General features: G+C 41.9%; 1 protein-coding gene across 1 annotated transcript in view; it reads right to left on the reverse strand.

Moving 5' to 3' along the window:
- Positions 1–13306, reverse strand: part of BRIP1 (BRCA1 interacting helicase 1) — a 386982-nt gene that overhangs the window by 210148 nt on the left and 163528 nt on the right. The window lies entirely within an intron of this gene.

A 13306-nucleotide genomic window follows, 5' to 3' on the forward strand; every position in this document is an offset into this window, starting at 1 on the left:
TGACCATCCTGTTTTCCCCCCCCCTCCCCCCCTCCACCTTTTCCTAGTCACACAAAGTATTCCATGTGTGACATATTCCCTATGAGGTATACTGACTCGTTATTATCACACAATATTTTTTTACACTTATATTATCCAACTCACAATAGTTCTTTTTCTTTTTCCTTTCCCCTTTTTTACTCTAATATCACCTCACCTCTATACGATATACACTCAGACCCAAATAACATATTATACTATAGGTGTACAATCTGTCTCAATAAATCCTCCTTATTCCCCACTTCACTCACTCCGGTGTAGTCGCCTCCTCTCTCCCTTTTCCCCCTCCCCCCCCTTCCCCCCCCCCCCCCAAAAACAACTACACTGTGAGTTTTAGACCAACAAATCTATATACACGTATGACCCCTTAAAAATAGACCAATTAATAGTGACTGGCCAAAAAGAGTATGCACAGTTATATATAATTGTCTGATATGTTAGTATAATGAATACCTGACCGATGTCAAATAAATTGAAAATTGTATATTCTCCAGCTATTACTTTTGAAATATGAGAAACTTTTTATTTCTTCTTTGTTCATGATTGAGATGAATGTTTTAAATCTATATTCAGTGCAGCATCCCTGACATCAGGGATTATGCATTATGTGTATTCATAATTATAATGTCTGCCGGGCTAGTGCGGTGCAGCATTGGGCTGTGTTGTGTCCCCTTTAACCTATGTTTCTTATTTCTCTACTTAAACTGCTAGCTTCCGTCAATTTTCCTCATTTCCCATTGACACTACCAAATGGATAAAGATCCACCAAGCCGACTAGGGAATCCTGTATTTTATGTGCATGTTCCCCGTCAACTATGGAGTTCCTCTCCCATTCTTTTCCCCTGCAGGATTGCTTATTGGTGGGCCCCGACGATATGCCCGCCCCTCTGGGCGGATCTCTTGCTGATCCGTCGATGTGTACTGTGTGACACTGTGCGGCACATCTCAATCTTATGTTGCATATCCATCTCCAGACCGTGAGGCGGTATCCTGCCCTTCCACTCGTTTTCCCAGGCCTCTGATTGGATGGGATGCTTGTTGCATCCGCCCCCATCACCGCCCCCACCATCCACCAATTTCAAGCTTTGAGCCGGTCATGTGATGAGCGATCGATGATGACGTCATCACGGGTGCGACGGGCTACGCCGATCCAGCTGATCCAACTTATCAACAACCAGGTAGGGTGATATATAAAAACGGACACAACTGACCTTACAATTTATCGGCGTCATCGCTATCCTGGGGACACATGCGGTTTTCACCTTGCTGATCAGGCTGCAGGTACACTGAATTGCTACAGACTCCAATATTAGGGCTGCAATAATATTCTTTACCCATGGTATCTTCCTCTTTGTTTAGGACTTACCCTGGTGTTATTTGTTTCCTTATAGGAACTAGTTCTGGGAATCCTATACAATATCTCTGGGTTTATATACCCAGGATCTCTTGGATTGCCCTATGATATGTTAATATATATCCTGTTCAGCCCAGCTCTGTGAAATTTTGAAACAACCGCATGCTAATGATCCCTGGATTCGAATTTCCAGTGCCTACCAGCACTTGACTGTCCGAACACTTGTATGCTTACAAATCAGTGTTTTTGGTGAGTAAGCCTTTATCCATGTTGGTGGTGGCTGCTCTTTATTAATGTCTCTCCCTCTCCTACTTTTTGGTCAAACCCTCCCCCCCCTCTCCCCTTCCCCCTCCTTTTCCCCTAGTGTGTCCCAGAGAAACAATATACTTATCTATGTTTAAAGCCCAATTCTTTATTATTTACAGATTATTTCCCCACGTTTGGCTGGCTTGATATAGCTTGTCCGCCCAGCCATTGTGGGGCTAACACGCTATTATCGCTTGGTTACCCCCAATGCGACCTATTCTTGTAAGTCATGTTTTGCTGCTACATATTCAACATATTTATATCTCTTCCTTCTTTCTTTTTTCCCTTCCCCATTCAATTACATAATTTCCTATGACACTGCCCCCCCCCCCCCTTTTTTCCTCCTCTCCCTTTCTCCTCCTGATCTACGTGGGCTTTGGGTGACGCACCGCTACCCCCCCTGCTGCGCCGCACTCGTGCTGATAGACATAAATAATCTTTTTAGTTTTATAAACTGTTTTTGGTTCTCCTTTATTTACTGTATTGTGTATATATTTTTACTGTATATAAGAAACTCCATTTTATATATGTATACTTGTGAACTCATTGTTTTCTTGTATATATGTTTCAGTAGATGCAATATCTTATGCTCCTGAGGAAGCGCTAACGCGCGTAACATGTAGAGCAAGCTCTTCACCAAATCTTGGAATACTACACTGGATATGCAACTCAACATTGTACCTGTAACTGTGCTTTCTAAATGAAGCCTATATATGATATGATTGTATAGTGTTGTAATCACAGTTGTGGTATTAGTTGCTGACCTATTCTCTTTTGATTTTATGTCATTCCACTTTTTATGATATTTCATACTAAATAAATTTCTAGTTTTCTACATCTTTTGGTATTGTGTGCCCTTAAAGCCCAATTTATTAGTTCCTTCTTTCAGGGCCACAAATTGGTGGAGAAGGGAGCCCATGACAAAATTGTAAAAATTGCTGGTGTGCTATAAAGATGGGCTCATTGAAGTAAGCATCTCTGATGTCCACAGAAACCGCAAAGTCCTCCCTGGCTGAGGAAGGTGATGACAAGATTGGTAGACTAGAGTACAAAAACATTCAGTACAGAGGGAACAATCTTTAACCACTTCAATACAGGGCTTTAAAACCCACCTCCATACCGGGCCTATTCTGGCACTTCTCTCCTACATGTACAAATCATCATTCTTTTGCTAGAAAATTACTCAGAACCCCCAAACATTATATATGTTTTTTTAGCAGACACCCTAGGGAATAAAATGGCGGTCATTGCAACATTTTATCTTGCACGGTATTTGCGCAATCATTTTTTAAATGCCTTTTTTTTGTAAAAAAAAATGGTTTTATGAATTAACCACATCAATACCAGCCCATTGTAAAATGACGTCCACAAAGGACCTCTACCGATCCGGGTGGACGTCATATGACATCCTGGGCTTTGTGGGGGGATATCTGAATGATGCCTGCAGCTAGAGGCATCATCCAGATATCCTTCTCTTCTGCCGGCGATTCTGCACAACGTAAGAACGATCATAGCGGCGATTCCACCGCTAGATCGTTCTTACAGGCAGCGGGAGGGGACATCCCCCCTCCCGCCGCCATCCGGTGCTTCACCGGGCTCTCCCGTGCCATCGGGGGCCCGGAGAACGAATCGTCCGGCGCTGGCAGGAAGCATAGAGATGACTGGTGACCAGATGGTCACCAGTCATCTCTATGACCGTCGGAGGACCCGGGCGCGATGTGATGACGTCACGCCCGGGTCCCCGTAAGTAAACAAAGCCGCATTTGCGGCTGCTAAGCAACAATAATCATGAGATCGGTGAATTTTTTTTCACCGATTTCATGCTTTCCAGCCTGGAGGAGAGATGTGGGGTCTTATTGACCCCGCATCTCTCCATAAAGAGTACCTGTCACACACATTCCTATTACAAGGGATGTTTACATTCCTTGTAAAAGAAATAAAAGTGATAATAAAAAAAAAAAAAAAAGAAGTGTAAAAAAAGAAATAAATATGTAAAAAAAAAAAAAAAAGAAATAAGAAATATTTTTTTTTAACGCCCCTGTCCCAAGTAGCTCGCGCACAGAAGCGAACGCAAACGCAAGTCCCGCCGACATATGTAAACGCTGTTAAAACCACATATGTGAGGTATCGCCGCGTGCGTTAGAGTGCCAGCAACAATTCTAGCACTAGATCTCCTCTGTAAATCTAAACTGGTAACCTGTAAAAAATTTCAAAGCGTTGCCTATGGAGATTTTTAAGTACCGAAGTTTGGCGCCATTCCATGAGTGTGCGCAATTTTAAAGCATGACATGTTAGGTATCTATTTACTCGGTGTAACATCATCTTTCATATTTTACAAAAAAATTGGGCTAAATTTACTGTTTTGTTATTTTTTTAATTCATGAAACAATTTTTTTCCAAAAAAAAAGGCGTTTGAAAAATGATTGCGCAAATACCGTGCAAGATAAAACGTTTCAATGACCGTCGTTTTATTCTCTAGGGTGTCTGCTAAAAAAAACATATATAATGTTTGGGGGTTCTGTGTAATTTTCTAGCAAAAAAAATATGATTTGTACATGTAGGAGAGAAGTGCCAGAATAGGCCTGGTATGGATGTGTGTATAACAGCCCTGTATGGAAGTGGTTAAAAAAATAACAAAACAGTAAAGTTAGCCCAATTTCTTTGTAAAATATGAAAGATGATGTTACAGCGAGTAAATAGATACCCAACATGTCATGCTTTAAAATTGCGCACACTCATGGAATGTCGCCAAAATTCATTACTTAAAAATCTCCATAGGCGACACTTTAAAATTTTTACAGGTTACCAGTTTAGCAGTACAGAGGAGGTGCTAGAATTGTTGCACACGCTCTAACGCACGCGGCGACACCTCACATGTGTGGTTTGAACGACGTTTACATACATGGGCGGGAGCTACCGGGGACAGGGGTGTTTTAATTTTTTGTATTTATTTATTTAACTTATTTTTTACACTTTTTTTTCGATCGCTTTTATTCCTATTACAAGGAATGCAAACATCCCTTGTAATAGGAATAGTGTGTGACAGGTCCTCTTTATGGAGAGATGCAAGGTCAATAAGACCCCACATCTCTCCTCCAGGCTGGAAAGAATCAGATCGTGAAAAAAAATTCACAGATCCCATTCTTAATAGCAGCAATTGCGGTTTGTTTACTTACGGGTACCCGGGCGTGACGTCATCACATCGCGCCCGGGCCTCCGACAGTCATAGAGATGACTGGTGACCATTTGGTCACCAGTCATCTCTATGCCTCCCATCCGGCGAATGGCGATCATCTCTCCGGGCCCCCGATGGCACGGGAGACCCCGGAGAAGCACTGGATGGCGGCGGGAGGGGGGAGATGTCCCCTCCCGCCGCCTATAAGAACGATCAAGCGGCAGAACCGCCGCTATGATCGTTCTTATGGTGCGCAGGATCGCCGCCGGAACAAAATGATATCTGAATGATGCCTCTAGGTGCAGGCATCATTCAGATATCACCGCACAAAGTATAGGACGTCATATGACGTCCACCTGGGATAAGAGATCCCCTTTTTGGATGTCATATGACGGCGTGTGGTTTTGAAGTGGTTAAAGAAAAGCAGGTAAAGGAAACAAAAATCTGCACACATTACACATTGTTAGGCACACATTTAACCCCTTGGATCGCCCAAGATGTTAACCCCTTCCCAGCCAGTGTCATTAGTACAGTGAAACTGTACTGACCACTAAATTAGTGTCACTTGTAGTGTCAGTTCCCACCCAGCGTAAGTTAGTGTCAGGTTGTCTGCTGCATTATCGCAGTCCCATTATAAGTCGCTGATCACCACCATAAGTAGAATAGGGAAAAAAATTATTCAGTATATATACCATGGTTTGTAGACGCTATACCTTTCACGCAAACCAATTTATATACACTTATTTATTTCGTTTACCAAAGGCGTGTAGCAGAATAAATTTTGGTCAAAATTTATGAATACATTTGATTGGGTGAGGAAATCTTTGATAGTAAAGTAAAGGAGCAGTCATCTCAGCATTAATAGTAGCTTAATTGGGAACCGGAATTTTGGAGGTCCCAGACATTTGGGTGGGAAAAGGACCTCCACTCCTGACTACAGGGACTCCAGTCCCTACTGGGTTAACCACTTAAGCCCCGGACCATATTGCTGGTCAAAGACCAGAGCACTTTTTGCGATTCGGCACTGCGTCGCTTTAACTGACAATTGCGTAGTCGTGCGACTTGGCTCCCAAACAAAATTGGCGTCCTTTTTTTCCCACAAATAGAGCTTTCTTTTGGTGGTATTTGATCACCTCTGCGTTTTTTTTGTTTTTGCACTATAAACAAAAATAGAGCGTCAATTTAAAAAAAAAATATTTTTAACTTTTTACCATAATAAATATCCCCCAAAAATATGTAAAAAAAAACTATTTTTTTCCTCAGTTTAGGCCGATACATATTCTTCTACATATTTTTCGTAAAAAAAAAAATTGCAATAAGCGTTTATTGATTGGTTTGCGCAAAAGTTATAGCGTTTACAAAATAGGGGGTAGTTTTATGGCATTTTTATTAATATTTTTTTTTTTTTTTACTAGTAATGGCGGCGATCAGCGATTTTTTTCGGTACTGTGACATTATGGCGGACACTTGACACATTTTTGGGACCATTGGCATTTTTATAGCGATCAGTGCTATAAAAATGCATTGATTACTATAAAAATGCCACTGGCAGGGAAGGGGTTAACACTAGGGGGCGGGGAAGGGGTTAAGTATGTTCCCTGGGTGTATTCTAACTGTAGGGGGGGGTGGACCCACTAGGGGAAATGACTGATCGCTGTTCATACATTGTATGAACAGACGGCCAGGCATTTCTCCCCTGACAGGATCGGGAGCTGAGTGTTTACACACACAGCTCCCAGTTCTCGCTCTGTAACGAGCGATCGCGGGTGCCCGGCGGTGCCGGGCGCGCGTGCCCCTATTGGCTGCTGGGAGAGATGACGTAGATCTACGTGATCTCGCCCAGCAGAGCTGACCTGCCGCCGTAAAACTGTTTTACAGCGGCTGGTCGGCAAGCAGTGAAAGCGGTTGTTCCATTACAAAAAAAAATTAAAAATTAAAGTCAGCAGCTACTAACACTGTAGCTGCTGACTTTTAATAAGGACACTTACCTGTCCTAGCCGTCAGCGATGTGGGCCCCCGCCGAGGCCGATCCTTGATCCTAGCAGCTCCAAGCGCCGCCATCCACAGTAAGGGGAAACAGGCAGTGAAGCCGTACGGCTTCACTGCCCATTCCCTACTGCGCATGCGCAAGCAGCGCAGCGCTTTGTGAATCGGCCGGCTGCTTTCTGGGACACGCACAGTTCCCAGAATGCAGCGTGCCCCATTCACAAGAAGACACCCAGTGTAGGAGGAGGAAGAGAATCCACCGCGGAGGATGAAGAGGCAGATTCGGCACTTCCGCATAGCAACAGCTATTTAGGGTGAGTAAATTTTATTTTTTTTAGATTTTTGGTGGAATATTTTTTTTTTTAGGTGGAACCTCCACTTTATATATATGTTTTCTAGCAGTAAGTAAAAGATAAAAAAAATAAAATAAATCATTACCTGGAGGTGAACAAATACCACCAAAACAAAGCTCTATTTGTCTGAAAAAATAAATAAATATATAAATGTTGTTTATGTACAGTGTTGCATGACCGTGAAATTACCAGTTAATGTAGCGCAGTGCTGAATAGCAAAACAATTGCCTGGTCATGCTCTCATGATTAATGTAAAACCTTCCAGAGTGGAGGTGGTCAATCTAAAAAAACTTAAGAGAGCTGGATATAGATCTGTTGGTCTCTGCAGAAAGACTGGAAGTGAGGAAACAAGGAGAAGGCAGGGAGCAAAACGTGATTTTGTAACCCTGGGTAACCATATTTTGTACCCAGGTATTCAGCGTGAAAAGTTTTCAAGCATTCACAAAGGTCAACAGGCAGCCCTCACAGACTGGTAAGAGGGGGCAAACCTTTATGCAAAGGAGGGCTTGTCTTAGGATCTGTAAAACTAGGAATGCCAAGCTTTACGGCGGTCCCACCATTGAAGTTGAGGGAGTGGAGAAACGAAAAGGAATGTTTTATAACACTCAGAGAGATGACTTTGCAGTCTGCTCTCTAGGCCTTTTCCAGTTGGGAAGACAGGTGCTCTTGCCGCAGTACCATGCTTGATAATGTTATCAAGAGCTGGACAAAAAGATATTGTTCCTTAAAGGCCATATGAATCAAAAGTTCCCTAAGCACCTATGCACTACCATGAAGCACATGAAGATAAAATAGTAGGCTTCCAGCTAACTAGTACAGCTAAAATACTGCAGCCATCTTCTCCCTGAAATAAACAAGCAAGGGAGGGATCAACTGCTGCAATGGCTTGATCTCTTTCATGGAATTTTTAAAAGTTGGACATGGTTTGACAAATCAAATCACAGCCAGGATTGGGCATACCACCAGCGAAAATCAGAGCTCTGGAAAATGTTTCCAACTGCTTAACGGTTGAGTCCCTAAAGAAGAGGTGGATCCTCAATCAGTATAATAAACACCTTGATAAGGCATGGGTTGTACAAATGAAAAATTGACAATGGATAATGCTAACTAGCGCTTGGGAGGAGAAAATAACTTATAAGGGTGTTTGCAAATTCCATGGACAAAAGAGCATGGAAATGGAAAGTCTTTGCGGCTTTTAAGAAATTTAAACAACCTTGGGAACAATACGGTAAAAGCAACAGGCTTATTGCAGCTTCAAAGTGATGCACACTGCATCAATAAGAGCCAAAACAGTCTCTCTAATTTAGGAGTAATTGCAGGTCCTCAGAAGTAAAAGTTCAATAGTCAAAAACTTGAACTCAGAAACAGTCTCTGAACTTAAAGCGGAGGTTCACCCTTAAAATTAACTTTTTACCTAACCTATCTCCAGCCTTAATAAAGGCTTGTAGCGTTGTCATTTTCTTTTAAATGTGTAAACTTACCTGTCTTCAGCCTCACTTCCCAGTCTTCTTCCTTGCAGGGAGTGGGCGTGTCGCTCCTTTTCCCCGCCGGGGAGCTCTGCGCAATGTCTCCTGGGAGTGAGTGTTGGTCCTCCCAGGAGACGATTGACGTGCGGGTAAAGCGTGTCATCGCCTTCCGAAAATATCCGACGGGGACTCGGTTCTTTACGGCGCCTGCCGTGTAGAGCTGACTGCGCAGGCGCCGTAAAGTGCCGAGTCCCCCTCGGATATTTTCGGAAATCGATGACGCGCTTTACCCACACGTCAATCATCTATGCTTTGTCTTAGGAACGCCTACTCCCCGGGGGAGCGAGAACCCGGAAGCCGGGTGAATAGAACGCCAGAAAACGTAAGTACAGCTGGAGAAAAAAAAATCCAGCATACTGTTGATGTCAGCAGTATGCTGGATGTAACAGTATATAGATGTTTTATGGTGAACCTCCGCTTTAATGGCTTGGAAGAGGCCAAGGCTATGGGTAAAACAGATACAGAATCTGCTGGGGAAGGAAGAGGAGCATGTTTGTGGCCTCTGCGATTCGAGAAAGCAAACAACAGTAATCTGAGTCAAAGTCTTGCATGACCGCAGTAAAAAATTTAGCTAAGAAAGCAGTGGACCCAACCACTTCGACATAGACTTTACAGCAGCAGAGTTAAAGAAAAAGCGTCCACCCTCCTAGGACACTAGCAAAAACCCTGGGCTGGCAAGTGTGCTTTTCTTTTAAAGGCCCACTTACACAAGCAGCACCTAAAAGATTTACAAGTTGTCAGGGTTTTTAAACTTATTGTTTTGCATTTCTGAAGGATCCCATTTACAAACTTTAATATGAAAATGCAATTCAATAACCACTCAATGAGCGGGTAATTTTGTCCCTTCATGACAAGAATCTTGATCATAAGCCTTTAACTGTTTTGTTTTTAACTTTTATGCCTAAAGAGTGACATTTTTGCAATAAGAGCAAAAGGAAGACAACTTTTTGTACAACAGCAATGCTTCTACACTACTTTGTTAGTTGATCACTGTCAAATGTCAGCAATCATTAACCACTTCCTTACCGCGTCATTGTGAAATGACGGCGGCAGGAACCCCTCCTCGATCCAGGAGGACGTCATATGACGTCCTGGGCTTTCCGGGTGGATATCTGAATGATGCCTGCAGCGAGAGGCATCATTCAGATATCCTTCTTTCCTGCCGGCGATTCTGCACAACATAAGAACGATCATAGCGGCGATTCCGCCGCTAGATCGTTCTTACAGGCGGCGGGAGGGCGCGATGTGATGACGTCACGCCCGGGTCCCCGTAAGTAAACAAAGCCGCAATTGCGGCTGCTAAGCAACCGTAAGCATGAGATCGGTGAATTTTTTTTCACCGATTTCATGCTTTCCAGCCTGGAGGAGAGATGTGCGGTCTTATTGACCCCGCATCTCTCCATAAAGAGGACCTGTCACACACATTCCTATTACAAGGGACGTTTACATTCCTTGTAATAGGAATAAAAGTGATAATAAAAAAAATAAAATAAAGAAAAAAGTGTAAAAAAATAAATAAATATGTAAAAAAAAAAAAAAGAAATAAAAAATATTTTTTTTAACGCCCCTGTCCCCAGTAGCTCGCACGCAGAAGCGAACGCACACTCAAGTCCCGCCGACATATGTAAACGCTGTTAAAACCACATATGTGAGGTATCGCCGCGTGCGTAAGAGTGCCAGCAACAATTCTAGCACTAGATCTCCTCTGTAAATCTAAACTGGTAACCTGTAAAAAATTTCAAAGCGTTGCCTATGGAGATTTTTAAGTACCGAAGTTTGGCGCCATTCCATGAGTGTGTGCAATTTTAAAGCGTGACATGTTAGGTATCTATTTACTCGGTGTAACATCATCTTTCATATTTTACAAACAAATTGGGCTAACTTTACTGTTTTGTTATTTTTTTAATTCATGAAACAATTTTTTTCCAAAAAAAATGCGTTTGAAAAATTATTGCGCAAATGGCGTGCAAGATAAAACGTTTCAATGACCGTCGTTTTATTCCCTAGGGTGTCTGCTAAAAAAACATATATAATGTTTGGGGGTTCTGTGTAATTTTCTAGCAAAAAAAATATGATTTGTACATGTAGGAAAGAAGTGCCAGAATAGGCCTGGTATGGATGTGTGTATAACTGCCCTGTATGGAAGTGGTTAAATGGGAGCTAAAACGTTTGGTTTTTCAGCACTTTCAAATCCTTTACCCATAGGAAGCCACGCACTAGGCAATATGTAAATAAAGCTTTCAGTTTCACTTTACTGCATGCATGACATAAAACTTTGGCATGCAGTGAGTATCTATAAATAGGGGGTCTCCTAAATACTACAACATATAAAACACTAGTCGACTGTGCCCCATAGACACCAGCATTACCATTAAATTCCACATACATGCTACTAAATGGGCAACTAGTATATTTAGACACACTTTTAAATGCTCTTTGAATGTCAGGGGGGGAATCCCATTCATTGGGGCTCCTCACCATTCCCCTTTACCCACAGTGCAAAGCTTAAATGCTTATTTATGACTGGGTTTCCAGTAAAAAAAGGATTTTTACTTTGCTAATCCTTTACTCCCACAGGTTCCCTTCACCTAATGAGACCATTTCCCACAGCTTCCTCTTTAACCAGTTCCCACCTAGCCTATAACAATATGACGGCTGGCGGGCCTCTCGTCAATCCGGGTGGATGCCATATGATGTCCTCCAGGATCTCTGGGTCACGCAGCAGGGTAATCAGTCACCGACTGCCTCCATGGGACACAATCGACTGATCAGTGTACCGGCTCCCTGCTGGTACCAAGTGATTACCATGACCAATCACATCAGGTGACTAGACAATTGTACACAATTGCTTCCTTTTACACCATCTATTGTGTAAAATTGTATTGCTAGCTATGATTGGTCAGTGTGCTCACATAGCACAGACAGGGTCAATCACAGCCCATCTGTACTACAGTGGGGATCGAAAGTTTGGGCACCCCACGTAAATTTTTTTATTAATGTGCATAACGAAGTCAAGGAAAGATGGAAAAATCTCCAAAAGGCATCAAATTACAGATTAGACATTCTTATAATATGTAAAAAAAGTTAGATTTTATTTCCATCATTTACACTTTCAAAATTACAGAAAACAAAAAAATGGCGTCTGCAAAAGTTTGGGCACCCTGCAGAATTTAGAGGCATGCACTGCCCCCTTTGCAAAGCTGAAACCTGCCAGTGTCATGGATTGTTCTCAATCATCGTCTGGGAAGACCAGGTGATGTCAATCTCAAAGGTTTTAAATGCCCAGACTCATCTGACCTTGCCCCAACAATCAGCACCATGGGTTCTTCTAAGCAGTTGTCTAGAAAACTGAAGTTAAAGAGAGGATGGCTTCTACAAATGGATAATGATCCTAAACATACCTCAAAATCCACGGGGGATTACATCATGAGGCGTAAAATGAAGGTTTTGCCATGGCCTTCACAATCTCCTGACCTCGACATAATTGAAAATCTATGGGTAGACCTTAAAAGAGCAGTGCGTGACAGACAGTCCAGAGATCTCAAAGAACTGGAAGACTTTTGTAAGGAAGAATGGGCAAAGATACCTCAAACAAGAATTGAAAGACTCTTGGCTGGCTACAAAAAGCGTTTACAAGCTGTGATACTTGCCAAAGGGGGCAGTACAAGATATTAACTCTGCAGGGTGCCCAAACTTTTGCAGACGCTATTTTTTTGTTTTCTGTAATTTTGAAAGTGTAAATGATGGAAATAAAATCTAACTTTTTTGACATATTATAAGAATGTCTAATCTGTAATTTGATGCCTTTTGGAGATTTTTCCATCTTTCCTTGGCTTCGTTATGCACATTAATACAAATTTTTACCTGGGGTGCCCAAACTTTCGATCCCCACCGTAATATATCATTTTTTTTTTACATTTCTTCATTTTCCAAAAATTACAACTCAAAAAAAAAAAAAACACTCATCATGCCTCTTACTAAATACCTTGGACTGTCTATTTTGCTCATTCGTGGGTGTTTTCGGGCCTCATTAAATGAGATAGGCAGTCAGTACATCAGGTTTTTTCCATTTTCAGATATATACCATAGTTTGTGGGCTCTATAACTTTCCTACAGACTAAATAATATAGACGGATCTGGGTTATTGTCACCAAATAAATGTAGCAGAATACATTTTGGCCTAAATCTATGAAAAAAATATTATTTGCAAAAAAAAAATGTTTTCCGTTTAGTTAGCAAAAAGTAAAAAACCCAGTGGTGATTAAATACCACCAAAAGAAAGCTCTAGTTGTGTGAACAAAGGGATAAAGTGTGACAGTGCTGAAAGCTGAAAATTGGCCTGGGGAGGAAGGGGGTAAAGGTGGCCAGTACTGAATTGAGATGCCATGCATTATACTTGAGGACATTGAGGGGACCACCTACAACCCAGAGTGTCATGGACAAGACTGCAAGAGAATTTAGGGATAAAGTAAAAATCATTTATAATGGTAACCTAGGCACAAACAAGCATGTAACCCTTGTAGTGTGGAGGGAATTTTTTTCCCTGGATCAGCTTTAAAAAATAAAT

Source organism: Rana temporaria, chromosome 2 (genome assembly GCF_905171775.1).
Source record: "Rana temporaria chromosome 2, aRanTem1.1, whole genome shotgun sequence".
Lineage (NCBI taxonomy): Eukaryota > Metazoa > Chordata > Amphibia > Anura > Ranidae > Rana > Rana temporaria.